This window comes from Centruroides sculpturatus, unplaced genomic scaffold, assembly GCF_000671375.1.
Source record: "Centruroides sculpturatus isolate CEXI.00-Female unplaced genomic scaffold, Cexi_2.0 scaffold10, whole genome shotgun sequence".
In the NCBI taxonomy this organism is placed as follows: Eukaryota; Metazoa; Arthropoda; class Arachnida; order Scorpiones; family Buthidae; genus Centruroides; species Centruroides sculpturatus.
The window spans coordinates 375,072-394,931 of NW_019384396.1; the positions used below are offsets into that span (position 1 = coordinate 375,072).

The 19,860-nt window shown below is 27.7% G+C and overlaps 1 protein-coding gene across 2 annotated transcripts in view; it reads right to left on the reverse strand.

Moving 5' to 3' along the window:
• Positions 1-18,494, reverse strand: part of LOC111618404 (sterile alpha and TIR motif-containing protein 1-like) — an 83,202-nt gene extending 64,708 nt beyond the window's left edge. For both annotated transcript variants that reach the window (XM_023359927.1, XM_023359928.1), the window contains exons 1-2: positions 18,344-18,494; positions 16,655-16,792 (exon numbers count right to left, since the gene is read on the reverse strand). The gene's annotated coding sequence lies outside the window, so the exon portion shown is untranslated. The remainder of the gene's footprint in view (positions 1-16,654; positions 16,793-18,343) is intronic.
• Between the last annotated feature and the right edge of the window lie 1,366 nt (positions 18,495-19,860).

Below are 19,860 nucleotides of genomic sequence, written 5' to 3' on the forward strand. Positions count from 1 at the left end.
CTAACGTGAAGAAAACTCTGAAAAGTCCACGTGGCCGGCCCGTTGGCCAGGAGTGAACCCACGACCAACTGCTAATGTTCAGTGATTTTCTCCACTCGGATATTATTGGGCCTCGTACAAAAATATACGCTGCAAACTGACTTTATATTTTAAACTACTGAAATCTATTAAAACGTCAAACTATTAAAAACAATAAAACATTACGTAAATTATGTAATTAAAAATTATTTATGAGTCGAAAGATATATTTTTATCAAAATTATATATGCGAGAGAAATAAAAGCTTAACAAAGACAGCCGTCAAAATGATAAATTAGTAATTCTATTGTTAATACGAAAATACGAAATTGGTTATTTTTCATGTAACTTCTTCAGAATGAATTTTATGAAAAATGACCACCGTAAATATCGTAGAACTCTGCGGAAATATAACAAAGAATATATTTTACATTGGACTGGCATATTTTGTTCCGACTTATCTGTTAACGTATTGAATACAGCTCCATTTCATTATTCAAAACTTCTCTTTCACAATAGATAAGCCCATCCCGCCATGGCGTATCTTTTTTTTTTTTTTAGAATTGTATGCCAAAGGTATGTATATTTAAATTTAAAGGAAATGGTTGAGGGCCCACGTCTTACATAAAAAAAACAATACTTTTATGTAATAACGAAATAGAATAATGTTAAAGTAACTCTAAAAAATGAATAATAAAACCTCGAATAAAATCGAAATTTATAAATGGAAGTCAAGCAGACACTTTCGTATCGTTCTTGTGTCCCTGGAGTGAATTTTTCTTGTTTATTTTTGCAAGATTTTGTCATTGATTCCTTACAATAATGGAATATTAAAATTATTTTTAAAAAATATTATAAAATAAATATAAGGTGTTGTATTTCAAAAATTGTTTCCTGTATACTATTTACTCGCATACCCCTAATCTATAATTAAAATAATAAGCCTACAATAAACGTCGATCGGTCGATTTAATGGGACGTGGCAACGCAACACATGGGCGAACTGCCAAGGAGGATGCCTCTAGGTAGGACTTTCTACGGGAATTGGTCCCTATTTAAGTGTTAGACACCTGAAGAAAATCCAGAAAAGTTGTTAATAACCGCTATATACATACTAGAAATATGAAATATTATAAATTTTCAATAAACTTAACATGTTTATGAAAAATATTTAAGAATACATAAATTTAAAGACATATTTTCTATAGAAAAATAATCCAGAACGGTTTTAAAAAAAATCAAGGCGAAGAGACAGTAAATAAAAAAATCGCATTAAAAATTAGCCCATTTATTAATCAATAAAGAGAGAAACACCATTAGCCTATTTTTTGGTTCGTCGTAAATTTATTTTTCAGAGAATATCGCGGGCGTCATCGTTAATTTATAATTATTCAGCGTTCTCATTTTCAATGATTAGAGAAGTTTTAATTCAATTATTATTTTTTATACAGATAACTCTGGATGTTTCCAATACAATTTCGTACTGATTGACAGTACTTTTGAATTGTGATTTCGAATAAAACATTTCACAAATTTAAAAGAAACGTCGTGTCCTCGAGTGTACAAATGATATTTCACCAACGGCAATTTCTCAGTTATAATAGCTCCTACGATATAGAACGTGATATAATACGAAATAGGTCTAGGCAAGATTTATCGGCGTTAAAGCTAAAAAAGGCCATTCTGACTGGGCGAAAATATAAAAGATTCTCGTGTTTTAATGCCCTATTTTGTTTTAATAAATCTTTTGTAACCAGGAACTAGAAATACAGGTAGTAGTTCGGTGCTTTCGAGAGGACCTGGCACAAATTTTCATTTAATTTCCTTAGCTAAAGTATAGTTTATTCAGTTCACAGAACAAGAACGAAATGAAGAAAACTTGATATATTATTCATAATAAGGGGTGGCCCAAGAGTCAAATAACGGTACTTTTTGCTAGCAATTCGGCAATTTTTGCCAGAGAGTTAGCAATTTGTGAAAGTGTGTCAGAGCGTTGTAATTTGTGTATCGAACGAGAAGAATCTCATTTTAAATTCTGCAAAGTTTATAAGTAATAAAGTACAGTAAAACCAGATCAAAACAGAACCCGAATAAAACGAAAACCTACCTAAAAGAAAAAAAAAATTCTTCGGAACAAAGCGATTTTCTCTTAGAAAAACATGTTCAGAAGGGGAAAATATCCCGGTTTATACAGGTTTTACTGTATTTGAATAAAACAGATATTTAATATTTATAATAGTAAACTGATTTTTGTACCACCATCAGAATAAAGAGCGTTTATACTTTACCCGACAGAAGAAATCATTCTTGTTTATTTTATTAAAAAAAATACAAGCTTAAAAGTTGAAATGAAATATTTAAGTTAAAAGTTATTCGTAGAACTGTTATTGTAAAGAGTAAATAATATTTTTCATTATTATTATGTTTGCCAAGTATAAATTTATAACAATTGCGAAGGAAAAAACAATAAAACGAAAAATTGAACGCTCGTTCACTTATATAATAAAAAATGATAAACGATTTTGCATTTTTCATTTAGTCAACATCTATTTTTTCAAGGAGATAAAAATCAGAATTGATTGGATGAGTCGTTTTATGGAACTAACAAGGGGATATGCTTTATCGATTAAACGATAAAGATGAAAGAGAGAAAAATTGTACTTCAGACAATTTGGCACCATAAACCAAATTTACCATACGAATTAAATAAGATAAAGAAAATGGCATTTTCTGTATGCGTATGTCATGAGAATTTTTATAATATCCAATTATTACATCGAAAATTTCTTGATAGGATAGTTTAATATAGACCTATTCATTTAAGATTTTTTTTTTCGAATGTTAAATATACGTACCAATTTAAAATATAATATGTAATCTATTAAAAATTTTTCTTTCTTATCTAATATACTTAATTTATTTCATTCTTATAGAACTTAAAATTCCCATGTAAAACCTATATGAATATATGTATGTATATACACATGGATATCCGCAGAAAATTTTCCACGAAGCAAGGCTTGGAAACAAATAATTACATCAATATATTTTTCTTTTATTAATATATTGTTTTGTTTTTTCACAAGTAGATTATAGGATACAGTATTGCATCGATACAAAAAGACCGTGGTCATGGTGTAACATTACATATCTCGATCACTTTTTTGAGTACAATTTGTGGAATTATTTACTCGATCCCAGGAGAGGGCAGTCCCCTTTTTACCCCCTTCTGCGGACACCCATGTACTTAGACCTATATATTAAAACACAAGATTCACAATCTCAATGTCTTATGCAACTTACTACATATCATTATTTTTACTAGGAAAAATATACTGGTATATATAGGCCTATACATACCAATCTCTTTCCCATATCTACCGGTAGTATACTTTTACTAGTATAATTTAAAATGCGTATCAGCAATTTTTTTCGTGTTACAAAAGTACATAGGCCTAAGTATTGAATAGTAATTTTTCCTTTAATTAATAACTGTAAATATGTGTTAGTTTTAATAATTTTATAATACTTTATCATTTAAATTACGTAATATATATCTATTTTTTAAATATATCATTAAAACATGCCATTTTCTTCGTAAAATTGACCGAATTTTCTTCTTTCGCTGGTTTTATTCGGGTCGTTAGTCTTATAGATTTTTTAAAAGAGATATTTAGACTTGATGTTGAACTTACTTGAAACTTTTCATTTTAAAAATGTCTTTATAGATTTTCTTAAATGAAATTCTATAGATTAAAAACATAAAAAGAGAGAAATGAGCTAAAATAATTTGTGAGAATTTTACAAGTTTTTTAATTAAAAGAAACAATTTTAAATTATCGTATTCGAGATTTCTCTCCGTTAATTACTTTAAACTATTGAAGTTTCTAAAAGAAAAATCTGTTTTAAAAAGTTTAGAAAAGAAAAAATTACATTAAAAATTTTGAATGTTAGAAATAAGGATTAGCCGTATTATTTAATTAATTTGTTTTTCTAGAATAAGTTATTCTATTAATACTTCTAAAAGTTTATACTTAGTATAATTTTTTACTAAATTACTTAGTACAGGGTATAAAAAATATCAACAGTAATTAATTACGTTTGTACTTAAGAATGTGCTTAAAATATAAAGTATTTCAGTATATTATCGTCATTAATTTTATACTGAACGTAATCTTATGCTTTAATAATATGCCCGCTGATCGTAGACTAATTAAAGCGCCGTACCTCTATTTAACGCTGTCTGGAAAGAGCTTTAGCAGTTCAAATCTAACCAAATTTGGTATTGTGACATTTCAGAACAAGTGCGATACATTTCTGTAAAACATTAGAACCAAAATTCACCACTATGGTGCTTTTGGCGCTACAGGCAACAAATATTTTATTTGTACAAGAAACTCGTAGTGTACAGTACAAGACCTTAGAAATTCAGGAGGTAATGGTCAATATATTTCTCATCCTCGTGAAGGTGTTCAATGGCCGACCGAAATTCATCCTCTGTGATGCTTTGAGAAGCATCACAGAGGATGAATTTTAGTTGTCTCAAAGCTGCCAAATTTATAACATGTCTTCGATAAACGACACTTTTTAAGTGTTTTCGTTAATAAAAAATAAACAATGGAGCGGATTTAACGTTATTTGTTTGCTTTTAGCTTAAAATTCAAGCTTAAAAACTTTTAAAAACTAAAAATATTGATTTCGTTTTGTACCCTATATCCTGTTTTTTCGTTGCATGTAGCGCCAAAATTTCCACAGCGGCCACTTTTAGCACCAATTCTTTTTGTACGAAAGCATCTTTCGCACGTTTCACATCATTATACTACATTTGGTTGCAATTGAATTAATAAATATCTTTCGAAAGAGCATTGAACAAGGGTATTTTAATTACGATCACCCTCCACTTTATTATCATCTTTTATGAAAATTAATGCAATAAAATTTCATTAACTAGTCATTTATTTTTGTCAACAAATAAATAGTTTGCATTCTGAAATAGAATCTTCAATGTTTATGACTTGAAAGGTTTATTAATTCTATTAAAATCTTTGAAATGTTTTAGATATTTTAAATAAATTAATGTATTTGTAAAAATTGCATTTGCAAACATTCAAATTATAAATGCTATTTATTTATTCAAATAATAAACATTAAAGCAAAAGTATTATACTAGATAATACAGTCAAATGTGCGTTTAGAAAAGAAAATTTAGGGTAGTTTAACTGTTAATAAGAAAAACGATATTGATAATTTATATATTTGTTATAAATATTAAAAAAACGTCGTAAATGTCCTCCTCCTTAATTGCTATTTCAACAATAAGCATAGATTTTATTATTAACCATAAAATGGACAAGTATTAATTTTAGAAAATAAGCTGTCAAACGAATCTCTCTCAGGGCTGGTGTTTCAAGCATTAAACTAAACGTTAACACTTAACAAAATACATAATCCAATAATAAGGTATAATATTTTACAGAGTGAAGTTTAGACGAAGAAATAAAATGACTTGACCTGTGAGACATGTAAGTTATGAAAGACAATTGTACGGTTCATAAATATAATGTTGATATTTATAAAGGTAAAGTAAATTGTTGCGTTAAACGAAATTTTCTAATGAAAATATTTTACACCCGAAAGACGGCCTCTCAGTAAGTATACTCCCACTTACCATGTTTAGTACACTAGAAAAAAAATAACAAAATTAATATTAACTATATCGATACGTAGTTATCTCAATTACTTATTTATTTCAGCTTATTATAACCGCGTGGTAAATGAGTTTATAGTCAAATTAATTAATATAATTAATAGAGGTTTACGATGATGTAATTACACCAGATAGATTATATTAACGGTAATAAATCAACGTTTATCGAGAGTATCATATTTACGTATTAATAAAAATACAGAAACTGAAAACTGTGGAAATAATCCCGTGTACGGGTAAATGACCTGTTCTCGGAGATATTTAAACAATGACGCAAGTTGTAAAGTCAGAAGTTTAACGCCAATCACTCGACACTAGAGTTTATCTTCTCTTATACCATCGAAAAAGCAGATAGAATATCTCTTAATATTTGAGTAATGAGTGACGACCTACGCTTTCAGTTATTTAATTTTCTTTTGATAAATACTGCGATAACAAATTTGTAATCAATAGGCTATACCAAACGTACAATTAAATGGTTATTAAATTATCTTTATAAGGAAATTTAAAAATATGCAGATAAATCTTATCGACCGAACAGATTTCGTGCCATTGACAGATATATCAATTAACAATAATACATACAGAATAAAATAATATAAATAACCTTTACTTAGAATACCATATATAAAAATCCATTGTAAAAAATACTTTATTGTATACTGTATTTTATATTGTGTTATTTTTACAATTGTTATTTACTTATTTTACCGGGTTTTATCGACTGTTTGTTGTATTGGGAGTGGCGTGTATTGTCCTCCAGACATCTTTACTTCAAATAAATAATTCTGAGAATTAAGTGTAACCTTAATACGATCCAATACACGAATATTCATGCATATATACTGTATAATTTCTTTGGAAAGGGAATGGATGTTCACCAAGTGATGAGTCAGAGCTATTCCAAATAAAATGGAAGCCACTAACAGCGAGTAACGCACAAAACAACCTTGTAAAGAGTCATTAGCAAAAGAGCCACTTTATTTCTAAATTAGTGTAATAAGAATGATAAAGTTTATTGAAACTCGAGTCGTTTCGCGAATTATTCTCTACTATTATCTTTAATTTAAAAAACACCTTTTAAATAGCCGACCTACCGCTAGTTATAATGAGATGACTCATCAATAATTACAATATATTTTTCGACAAAATTGAAATCGTTTTCGTTATCAGGGCGTACGATCGTGTGCTAGTGAATTTGCGTGTGTATCAATGCTTAAATCAGAAAAAAATTACGATTGTTGTAGACAACATCCCACGCTTGGTCTGTGTCTTCTGGCCTACAACTTAAGTGTTAGGGTGCGGATAGATAATGGTTTAGGCGTTAACCTCAGTATAAGTTCCTGGATCATTAGTTAAATCAGTGGTGCCCATTTCTCACGTTTACAAGCAAAAAATGAAAAAAAAAATGCGTCCATTCAGCTAATCATTTTTGTAAAAATAAATTCATCATGATTGTATTTTTTTCTTAATAATATTTTTTTAACATTTATATAGAAAAAAATATTTTTTTCCACAAATTTCTTTACATATAACCATGATTTCATTTTAAAATCAATATATAGGCCTATATATATATAGGCTATACTTATACATGGGCGTCTGCAGAAAATTTTCTGGAGGGGCAAAACTTGGAGACAAATAATTACTCAATAAATTTTCATTATTTAATTTTTGGGGTCTTTTTCAAGACAGACAAAGCGTCTCGTGGTCGAGGGTGTAAGTATACATCTCAATCACTTTTATCATTATAATTTGTGACACTTTTTACTCAATCCCAGAGGAGGGCAAGGGCCTCGTTTGCCTCCCCCTCTGCGGACGTCCATGTGTATATGTGTATGTGTGTGTGTATATATATATATATATTTATTTATTTATTGATTTTAAGAAAAGAATATACAACTTAAATGTATACTCAAGAAATAAAATTTATATAAAAGCTATGTTATTGAATATAGGCTTCATATAATGTACTGTAATGCCTATTTTTCAATTCTACTTATATTGATATATTTCAAGCTTGATTTAAAACATAATATTAGATTTGTATTATTTTCTTTATTGAAAAGAATACGGTTAACTGACTTTTAGGCATCTTATATATGTATCTTTTTATACATATACAGGATGCAAAAGTCAGTTAACCGTATTCTTTGCAAGCAATTCAGAATTTTGTGAAAGTATGACAAACTTTCATAGACAAAAAGAGGATAGTATAAGACTACGATGGTTAATTAATTTTTGGGCCATCCTGTAACTTATTCCAACAGAAGGGTGATAATATAATTGTACAGCGAATTTAGTATTCTCTCTGAAAGTATATACATTAACACAAGACTTAATGTATTTGCATATATTAATTTATCTAGATATCTGTTCAATTTTCACAGTTTCGTGTCGTTTGAATGCTAAAGAATGCAAGAGATAAACTGAAACAGGAACTGAATGCATAATTTCTCAAGTCTTTAGATGAATTATCGAATTTTGAAGTTTATTTAACTATTTAATTAATGTTAAATTATTTCACTTAAATACAGCATAGATGATCAAATTGTAATAATGTTTTATAGTTGTATTAATTAATTTTAAGATAATCATTAACAATGCTTTAATTACACAAAATCTACATATTGCGTAGAGTAACAAAATTTTAAATTTATATTTTGATTAAATCTTTCGATTTTAAAATGTAATTAATTAAAACTATAAATAAAATTTTAATTAAATAATAATGCTATTTTTGTAATTTGCTCAATCCAGAAAAAAAAAGACGTCATTTATTCAAGGGTAGCTTTTTTTAGTTTTTAATCAAGATTAGTGATTAATTAATAATAAAATTAAAACATTATACAGAGAAACTGGATCAAATAGATAATGAAAACCAATTAGTTCATGCATGAAGGAAATTAGGGAAAAGAAAAAAAGTGTTTACAGAGAGATGGAAATTAAGGACAGCCGTTGTCCTTCATGTCGATCTGTTTATGAAGAAGGACAAGTTGTATTGGGTCAAGTATCAACTGTCATTAAAACCACACACTATACCGATGACATTATCTCTAATACCTTAATAATAATTTCAAATCTGACTATTTCTCATGGGAAATTTCTATAATACTTATTTATTGCATCGAAAATAGCTTAATTTATTTAATACGTAAATAAAGCAATTTAATAAATCAGTCTTTGTGTCGTATATATAATTTATATTGTTGGAAAATGCATATATATGTGTCGTATATGAGCTCGTTCTGTGTTGTTATATCGCTTCGCTTTTGTCCTCCAATATATTTGCATTGTCGAGGACAAATGCAAGTGTATTAAATCAAATATGTATTGTTGTCTGCGGGGTATCGATCGGTAATCATCCGATCAAAGTAAAATTTATAAAAGAGATACACTTCATTCGATGCTTGCCAACTTCTAACAAATATCTTCTGACCTTAATATTTTCATAAGATAAAAACTGCTATTAAAAGAGAGAATATTTGCATTCAGGAAACCAGACGGAGCGATAAAGAAAAGTTTGTCTGGCTTGAAATTCAAGTTTGTTTTTGAAAGAACAAATAAAGATAAATACGATAAACTTTGATATGTTTTCTCGCATTAATTGCTGAAAAACTAATGGCAATTTTAAGTTTATTAATCTTGCAATTTGAGCGTACACTTTTCAGTTTGATTCGTTTCTTTTATTTGTTTTAATAGTTACATCGAGTTTAATTTAATTAAAATTTTTAATTAGATTTTTGTGTAATTATGAAAATATTTAGTTTCGTTTTTTGTCTCAGTAAATCTGTTTACTGTCAAGAACAAAGTAATTAAAGTTAAAACGATCATGACTACTAGAAAACTGATTTAAAAAAATAATAATATTCCTCCCTACCAGTTATCAACATGAGATTTTAAGAAACTAAATATACGTTTTATAAAATAAAAAAAATTGTTAATTTATCATAATTTAATTTAAAATTTAAAAATTGTTTTGATCCGTGATTAGCATTGTACAAATTCTACAAATATATTTTTATAATAAACTTTTTAAAAAATTTAATTTATCGATATAATTGTATGAAAAGTTTCGACAAAAATAGATTTAGATGACATTTCACTTTTAGTTATTATCATTTGACAAGACTAATCGATTCTCCCAAATAACTTAAAATATGCTGTTTACAGTTTATACTTAATTAATAACGAAGAATAATTAAGATATCAAAGTTGAAACTCGCATAAAGCCAGTCCAATTTTTACAATTTTACTCCTTATATGTAATATTATTTTTTTTAAATGTCATTATATGTTGTAGTATAATTGCTGAAGTATTTCATATAGCCTACATGACATCCAATGTAAATTAACGTAGTTTTAAATCCGTTTTAATTTAAAAATCTTTCACAAAAAGTAAAACATCGCTTTATCGAACAAATAAATACCTTAAGATCATTGATCGAAAGATCAATGATCATGAAGTATTTACTTCTTCGATATGTAAGCTATATAAGGTATTTACTATAGCAATTCATATCATGCTGTGTCAATATGATATCGATTAGTATCTAAATCAATACTACGATTATTTTCCCAGTTTTTAATTATGTTTATCGATTTAAATTATCCAAATTCATAACTTAAAAATTTATCTTATTTCTTTAAAAATAATTAATGAGTATATAAATTTTTGGCATAAATTATAAAAATTTTAAATTATAAACTCAATTTTTATTTTAATTTCTATAATTTTATATGTAAGTGATTCAAAAGGAAAAAAATAAATATTTAAACTTTAGCCTAGTTTTAAAATAATATAATTACTTAACAATCATACTAATAAAACAATTATAATATTTCATCTCTGTTTATTTAAATGATCTTGCCGAGGAAACTTGGTTTCATTTTAAATTTCATAAATAATGCATTAATCTGATTTATCATCATCAGCCGTTCGTAACGAATTTCTTCCTTCTGGCATTTAATAATAATAATAATATAGGGCAACGTGTAATGATGAGTTCCGTATGCTTTCTTTGAAAACTTCATTTATGTTAATAAGAAAATAAAACAGAACTGTGAAGAAAATTTTATAATAAAATACGAAACAGAAATAAGAATATAACGTCCATTAATCTAGCCTGTATGAAGATTGTGACATATTACCCCCGACTAAACCTTTAAATTTAGATTTTATCGTAATGATGCTTAAATTTCATCCATAATATTTTTTGCTGCAGTCAAACCTCGGTATATTGCTCTCCTAAAGAGCGTCACTCCCATAAAGCGCTAATGAATACTTGCGAACGGATCTTCCTCATAAATATTACAGAACCTTTCAATACTGATAAATTAATAAATGTTCGAATTTGCATTATAAAAGATATTGTTGTTATCAAATCACCTGACTATCGAACACTTCAATTCGTTTGTCGACCTCATTATTACATATCAGGTTCTTTTAGTTTAGCGCAATAATCGATTTAGTGTCAATTTCAGTGAATAAATGGTGGCGTTAAATCGAGGATGGACAGTATTTCAAACGCTTTTATAAATTTTCTACGCGTTTTCTTGCGATTTTTTTTAAAATAAGACCACGTAACTCTTAAACAAGTACTGTAATGTGAATTTAAAATTTAAAATTTAATGAATTAATTTCTTAAAATTGACAAATTATATCCGTATAACCCGGTGACTACCCTGTATATAGAGCGAAAATAAAGATTTAAAACAAGAAAGATATAGGGTTAAAAACTTCATAAAAATAAGATCTTGTTATTTAAAGACATTTCTAGTTTTGTTAATATACCTGTAATACGATCTAGAGAAAAATCGACACGATAAAAAATATTAAAACAAAAGATATAAATAAATATTAATTTAAAATTTAGGTGAAGCATTGTATATACAAGAAACTAATAAGGAAAAAAGAAGCAAGAAGAACTTAAACAAAATTTTCATGTAAGTTCTCACGAAGATGGGAATGAGTTTCAGTTACAAAAAAAAAGAAAAAAATCATTCTTAATCATAATGTTTATTTATAGCATCTGATATCCAATTTTAAAAGAAAATGGTACCTCGGAATAAAGAAAAAGCCGATTTAAAAATAAAAATAAATTACTAAAACCAAGGAAAGAATTTACGCTTTTCATTCTACAATACGCACGTAACAATATAGATTTTATAGTTCACGTTTTAATATTAATCGTGCGGTTACAAATATGCGTAAAGTACTTTATGCGTATAAAGCATTTCTTTGTACTTTCGAATAAATCAAAATGTAGGAATATGAAAAGGAAAAAGGATTGCACTTTTATATAAAGAAAAGATGAGATATCGCAGATAAGAAGTAAATCGAAACAGACAAGGTCACTGAATCTGAAAATGCATACAGAGGAAGCTTTCCTTAAGCGTAACGTAGTAACCATTTCTAACTCTACAAATTGAAATCAGAAGTTTTCCCTCTTCATTTATTCATCAAATAAGACGGGCCAAATATGCCATATTATAAATTAATTTCTTAATTATAAGCTTATTACTATTGTCTAAAATTATATATTTATGTATATCAAATGGTAGAGTGACTATATTTAAATCTAGAAAACACTTTTATAAATATATAGGAGTACAGTACATATTCGAATAAATAAATAAAGAGAGTCTCATTAATTTAAAAACTCTCATTTAAATTACTTGATAAAGTACTTTATTCTTTTTTTTAGTTTAAAATACTTAAACTTTAACTAAAAAGTATTCAGAATATATAAAATTATAATTAGTATTTTAACTTGTATTCCATCCTATTTTTGAAGTATTAAAGTTACTTTATGAATGATTTATGAAAATTAAAATACGAGTTGGATTCGTAAATCTAAATCATGCATTAAGAATGGGTTGCGAAGGATATAAAACTATCGAGAAGTCCGGTTATAAAGAGGAAGATGGAAGAGTGTGTTGGGTGGTAACCGTATATGACCAAAACAAGAATCGACCCTTGATCCTAATACGCTTTTCTCATCGTGCTGAAACCCCGCTGCCAGTTAAAATGAGTCAAGCTTCTTCAAACTGATATTTAACTCTCGTTTCTCCGGTCTGTTCTATCAACACGTCTGTCGCCAAATGCTAATTTGATCTCTCGATTTCAGGCTATTCTAGCTTCTTGAAATTACCCTCTTTTAAAAGATAATCGTTAGAAGTAATCAATATTCATTACTGCAGAGCCTGTATTAAATTATAATTTATGCGAATGAGAAAAGTCATTACGATGGGTGTAAGTAGTACCTAAATCCACATTATTATTTCTAAGTATGAACTAATTTACAAATGTCCCAAATAAATTATCCTTAAATTTAGATTGAAATTTTCATTATTTTAATTACAATTTGTTGTACTGGTAAATTATTATATTGATCTAGGCTATTATACACTAAAATATATAATAATGTATCAACATAATTTGAGTGTTAATAAAATGAATCGCTCTTAAGTATTTTCTAATCCAGAACAAAAAACTTCTTTTTTATTTGATAAAGTGTATTTAACCTCATCTTTATTTATAGAGCATGCATTATGTTAGTTATAACGACTTATCTTAATTGCAACAAGAAAATGCAAATAATCCTAATTTATATTATGTCTAATAAAAATTTAAATTATTATTTCCAGTATGTAAATTCATGTTAATTCACGAAAAATTTACTTTTAATTGTAATAAAATTACACGCATCAAATTTAACTATAAAATAATTAATCAATTGTCTTTAAAAAGGATTTGCATACAATAATTGTGTTGAAAAATTAAATTTCTACAGACACTATACATCATTTAGTCTAACCGTTGAGTATAACTATTCAAAAACGACTTATATTTGATGAAAATAATAAATTAAAAATGTTGATGCAATTTAAACCGTTAACAAAACGCAATAACTTTCTTAAAATGAAATTTGTTTCTACCTACCTGTCAGTCAAGGCAGTGTATAATTTCAGAAATGAAGCAGCAACTGTTTTCAACCACACCCTCTATACCTCTTCGACCAATCAGAGAAGAGAAATAAGGTTTCTTTGTCAGAGTTTGAAGAGTTTTTCATTATGAAAAAAGAACACGGATTTTAGCGGTTGAAAAATTATAACAGGGCACCCACCCAGTAAGAAGCGTGTCACGGCTCCTAATGAAAAGCAATGGCGATGGTATTGGAAACAATCGAGATATTTATTTATAAACGAAGACGAAGCAAAATGCAATAAATTACTCTTTCCGGTGAAAACTGTGTCGAAACGAAACGTAAGAAAGCCTCGAAGCTTAATAATTTCCATGGAATAATTTTAACTCCGATGCGAAGTGAAACAAACTTGGTTTTTCTGTGTCGGTAACGGGACCACCATATCGATTTACAAATGGTCACTGCAAAAAGCCACCTGGTTGTAAAGGGAGTAACTATGCATGACCATTTTTCTAAGTTTTTCTATTAAGAAAAGTTTTTTTCTTTGCTTGTAAAACTGCAAACATTTTTACAGTTGACCTCCTAACTGTTTTTTGGAACGACAATGTTTATAGAAAACTGTACCACATCAATTTTGGAAATTCGATATAGAGAGTTAATGATGTAGAATGACTTTTAATCTGCGCTGTAAATATTCTGGGAATTTTTTAGTGTCTAATAACACAAATCAATTTTTAAAATATATAAAGATTTCGGCTCTTAGACAGTATTTTCCGTGTTAACAATTTGCCTGTATTATTTTCCTCTTAAATTTCAAACCTTTTAGGGCAACCTTATGACTCATATAACCAGTTTGACGATGGCTATCCAATATTTTTACTCTTTATTAGTAGATTAATTTCAAATGTTTATAATTTAACTAAATTTAAGTTTTATTCCGCAATAACCGATAAAACAAGAAATAAATAAATGTGATTTTGAAATGACATGGCTTTAATTCTAAATCAATGTGCGTATTTTATTCATTTCTACGTCTTTCATATTTAAAAATAACTACCAACTTTCAATGTTTTGAATTGAATTTCATTAAGCTGGAACTATAAATATAATGATTAAGACAATTTTAATGTTTCGATTCTAACGCAAAAGCCTTATTTTATTAGTCAAACACTTGAAATTTTGCAATAATAATTAAAACTTTTAATCTTTTTTATTTAACTAAAAGTATCGTTAAATTAAATAATACAATATTGTATTAATTTACAGGATCAAAATAGTTTGTTTTAAAGTAGAAAAAAAAAACATAATTTCAGGGATACAAAATCTAGAAACACAATAATACTCGTCCATTTCCGTTTAAATATGCTGTGGTGTGAATTGTATGGAATATTGCGTGACTTATACAAGAAATTATAAAATAATTTAAAACGTGCTCGTTATATGAAAAAAGTTTTTGTAGTTTTGCAAATTTTGAATTCTAAGAACTTAAATATGTTTCTGGGTCAATAACACTATAAACGATATCGATAACGCTATTTAAAAATAGTTTTATAATTATGTAATATCGACTACTTAGAAACAATGAAATTAAAATCAGAATTTTATTCAATTTATTTGTTTATAGTAATTAATCGTAATATTTAACTTATATAAGCGTATGAAACTTTGTTTGTTACAAGTTTTTGCAATATAACAATAGTTAAATTACTGTACTTCCATTCACTACTAGAATCACTCAGTGTTTAATAATTTGAATCAAATACTTAAGCACTAAATCAATAAATCAAAATAAAATCTCGAAATTTCTATAGTTTATAAGGATGTCAAGATTAAATTAAATCTTCCACGGTCGAAGGAGGATTCAACTGCTTAAAAATAATAAAAATTTTGAAGAATTACCGAAACGTTAAGTTTGATAAACCTCAATTAGAGCATTCCAAAATCGAAATTCCAAGAATAAAAGCGCATTAGATAAAGGTTTGATAAAACGACAATTTTTTAAATGTTCCTTTAAGATACACTAAACATTATTTCTTCTTCCTTTACTATTTTTTCCTCTCCCCTTTCGGAAAATTCAACTGGATCGTATGACAAAAGTATAACAGATCTCGAAAATACTGTTTAAACACACAACAAAGAAACCTCTTAACACGGAATAAGTCACACGATAAGATCTCTTATATTTAAATGTTTTTTGCGAGTAATATATGTTAGATTACATCAATTATTGTATGATGAATTACATTTAATGTAATTGAAGAAGCTCATGGAAAATATCAAGTAAGTAATATTTGGTTAAATAAATGATCCTTAATCATCAATATTTTTATGCATTGAATTCACAATTTTTCGTATTCATTATTGTTACATGCCGGAATAATTACAACGTAGGCATATCTAATTATAATACTTAAAATTTGACATCAATTAAATGAATTCTCGATTCTTTATTTAATTAATTAATATTTTAAAAATTTCTTGTTGTGTCCAATTGTTAAGTCCATTTTTAATTTATAACGTAATTAATTTACGCTATTTAAACATCCAATAATGATTTCTGTATTACTTTGCTTCTATAAGTCTAAAGTAATGCATTCGTATATTGTTTATGGTTGGTTTTTCTTGTAAGAATTTTTTCTACATTTGGCCTTGACATTATAATCTCAAATGTCTAAACAACATTACGAACAAGATTTCATCGTTTAATCCGATTTACGAAATGTAAGACAAAGCATTACAAACTAGCCTCAATTATGCAATAAATTTTGTTTTCAAGAATATATGAAAATATCAATAAAACATAATTCTAGTTCAGTAATTAATTAACGTTAAAAACTTATTAAATAATTATTAATGTTTATAAATTATAAAGTATAATTCGGTAATATATACTTAATGTAAGTGTCTCCATCTCGCGATGGAAAACATAATTAAGATATAGAAACTAATGAGGTTAATAATGCAAGAATTCACTAACTACTTAAGAGATAATAATCCTTGCCTTGTCCTGTATTTAATGTCCTTGTTTATAAAAACATATCGAATGCCTTCGGGAACGAATAATAAATCTATAGACTGCAAAATCCTGGAAGCATCATACATCCATAAAAGTTTTATTACACCAAACCAAGTGCATTTCCTATAACGATAATAAATATAAGTTATGCATAAAGTATTTTATTATTTTATGCAAATTAATTATATAGAAATGATCAATTAAGTTATTAAATTAAATAATATATATATATATATATATATATATATATATAGCTTTATATAAAGATTATTACGTTATAAGTATGATAGAGGAGGAATTTTTGATTAAGGTTTAAAATATGTAAAAGAATTTTTCAAGGATAAAATTTTCGTATTAAATTTGAATGCAAATCGATGCGACTTTTAAATTGAGACGAAGCTCATTTAAAGAAGTGGAATTAAGATCAATTATTATCCCGTCTTAATTCGATTCGTCATATTTTTTACAACGTAAACAAGCAAAACTGTCAATTAGTCAGGAAAAATAAATATTTTCTAAACAAACCGATGGATTTACAAACAGAACAACTTCTAATAAGACTTTAAAAGATTAAGTGTAGCTGCAAATGAATTTTTTTTCCTCTTACGTTTTAATGTCTTGGAAAAGATCCATCATATGACATTAGCGAGTGAAGTTTGCCAACAAAATATACAGTGCATAACAGAAATGACAAGAACATTTTTACTCTAGTCATTTCCTTTTTAAAGATTACAATACGATAATCGTTTATATATATTATTAATAAAGTTGCATGTAAAACTTTAACAATAAGATGCCATAACGTATATATATAGGCCCTATATAAATACATACGATGAGACCCTATATCTAAATATAGGTGATACTAATTACGTGTACGGTACCTATATATACGTAGGTATATACAGTATTTTAAAAAGATGAGATCAATTTACTAAAACATTATGTTTTAGGTAATTAGGCAAAGAAAAATCTGTCTAGACTGTAGGATTTTCTAGCACAGAATGCTAGCTTAAGCCGTAGTTTAGGGTATTGGCCCGTTTATATGTATAATTATATAGGTTGTATATATATTTTTCATTAAAAACAGAAGGGCCAATACCCTAAACTAGGGCTTAAACCGTCATCAGTGCTAGGTAATCCAGCAATCTAGACTTATAATTTCGGCGTTAAACAGCGTTTAAAGTCTGAACTTAGTTTGTGTAATCGGCTGATGAAGTTAAGAATGAAGGAACGAGGTGCCTCATGTTGGGTGTATCCCCACATCTGTTCTCGTTTCTCTCTAAAATGACCATTAATTTAGTGGAAACATTCGTATAACCGATCATTACTGAGTAACCCCAAGCAATAATAAACTTTTTATACCTTTATATATAATTAGAGTAGTAATTACCTTAATATAAACTTAACCGGATGGCGAGGGACGTGTAGGAGTTAGATTTTTTTTATTAATTGAGTTATAAAATCGAAACGTAAATCCAACGTATCCGAAACACCCACACGTTCCTATGAACATTAGGCCTAAGGAACGAAGCAGACGATCATTGACGCTCGTGCGTCTGTCTCGAGCAGACGATGGAACAGGCGCGGGAAAGCGGCAATTATATCTTCAATTTTGTCGTTTTTTACGCGAATTTAACCATTTATACGCGTCAAATTCTTTACCAAACTTACCGTAATGTCGTTCGCGGTATTTATTTTCGTACGGCGATTTCGAATAACGGTATAAATACCAACTCGCAGGTGACATTACGATGAAGCAGTCTGATACGAAAGCGGAAGACCGGTTCGTTCTCCTAGATCTACAGCGCCATCTGACGCGTCTTCTAGTCGTGAAGTAGAATTATTAATTTTTTTTTTTTGTTTTGTTTTATTTTCACTTTTGGATGAAATATTAATCGAAAGATAATGTATGTATTTATAAAAAAATATAATTTTATTATACGAGTAATAATTTGAATAGGGAAGATTTATTTTTGTTTTGTTTTATTTTTTATTTTTTGCTTCTTGATGAAAGATTATCATCAGAGATCCGCTGGCGACGCTTATCGATTTTTGTGAGTTATAAAAATAAAATTCGCAATATTCCACTCCAGAATGCTTCCCGATATCTCAATTCTTTACTTTTTTTTTATATTTTAATCCAAAAAGTATTATATTTACTCGTTTGCCACGCTTCAAAATCCGGAAAATTACCAGCGATTCGATTTTTTTTATTTTTTCATCGAGATCAGAAAAAATCCCGAAAACACTTCTTAATATTTTTATTCAATTTCTAATTTTATTAAAATTTTAATGCCAGATTCTTTATTTCTTTTATTTCTAGGACCTTAAAATCGACTTACTCCACCCCTTTCAACTTTAAAATCCTATGGCTTAACCCAAATCGAGTTGTTGAGAGTTAGTCACTGGTACTCTGCACAAAACAGCGCCAGTCATTACAAAATAATCGAATTTATTACTTTATTATTCCAACGGCAATATTTATATTTCATCATTTGCATAATTTAACGATTTAAAAGTGTTATTTGAAGTTTTAATGTGTAATAATGATTAGGAATACTTTGCTAACTGAAAAATTGATCGAGATCCTGATAATTAGTCTCGAGGTTAATGTAATTTTCGACAATTTCTTTAACGATATCGATACTTTAAGCGTTTAAAGTATAAAGCAAATCAAAACGTGGCCATCTTCCAAGAGTGGGAGAACTTTCTGTAAGAAATTGGCTCTTATTTATGTGTTAAATATGCGAAAAAAATCAATTTGGCCAGTCAGAAGGTGCGAATTCACCACTAATGTTTTGTGGTAATCGCATATAAACGTATAAAATATCGACTTTTAAATGCTTATACAGTAAAGTGAGGGTAATTAGTCGATTATTATTTATTTATTTTCTATTTAAAATGAAGTTTTTCGAGTTATTTGCGGCGATAAAACTCTTTTTAAATATAATTTTTTAACAGTAAAGCAGTTCAGTTACTTTTTTTTAAATATATAAATTATCAGATTAATGGATTAAAGCCAAGAGGGGGAATCTCGTGGATTAAATCCAAATGACTAAACTTGATTAAATTTAATAGCGTAATTAACTAATAATTTTTTTAAAAATTTAATTATTATATAAATTAAATTGATTTTTTACTTATTCACGCATNACTTAAATGTATACTCAAGAAATAAAATTTATATA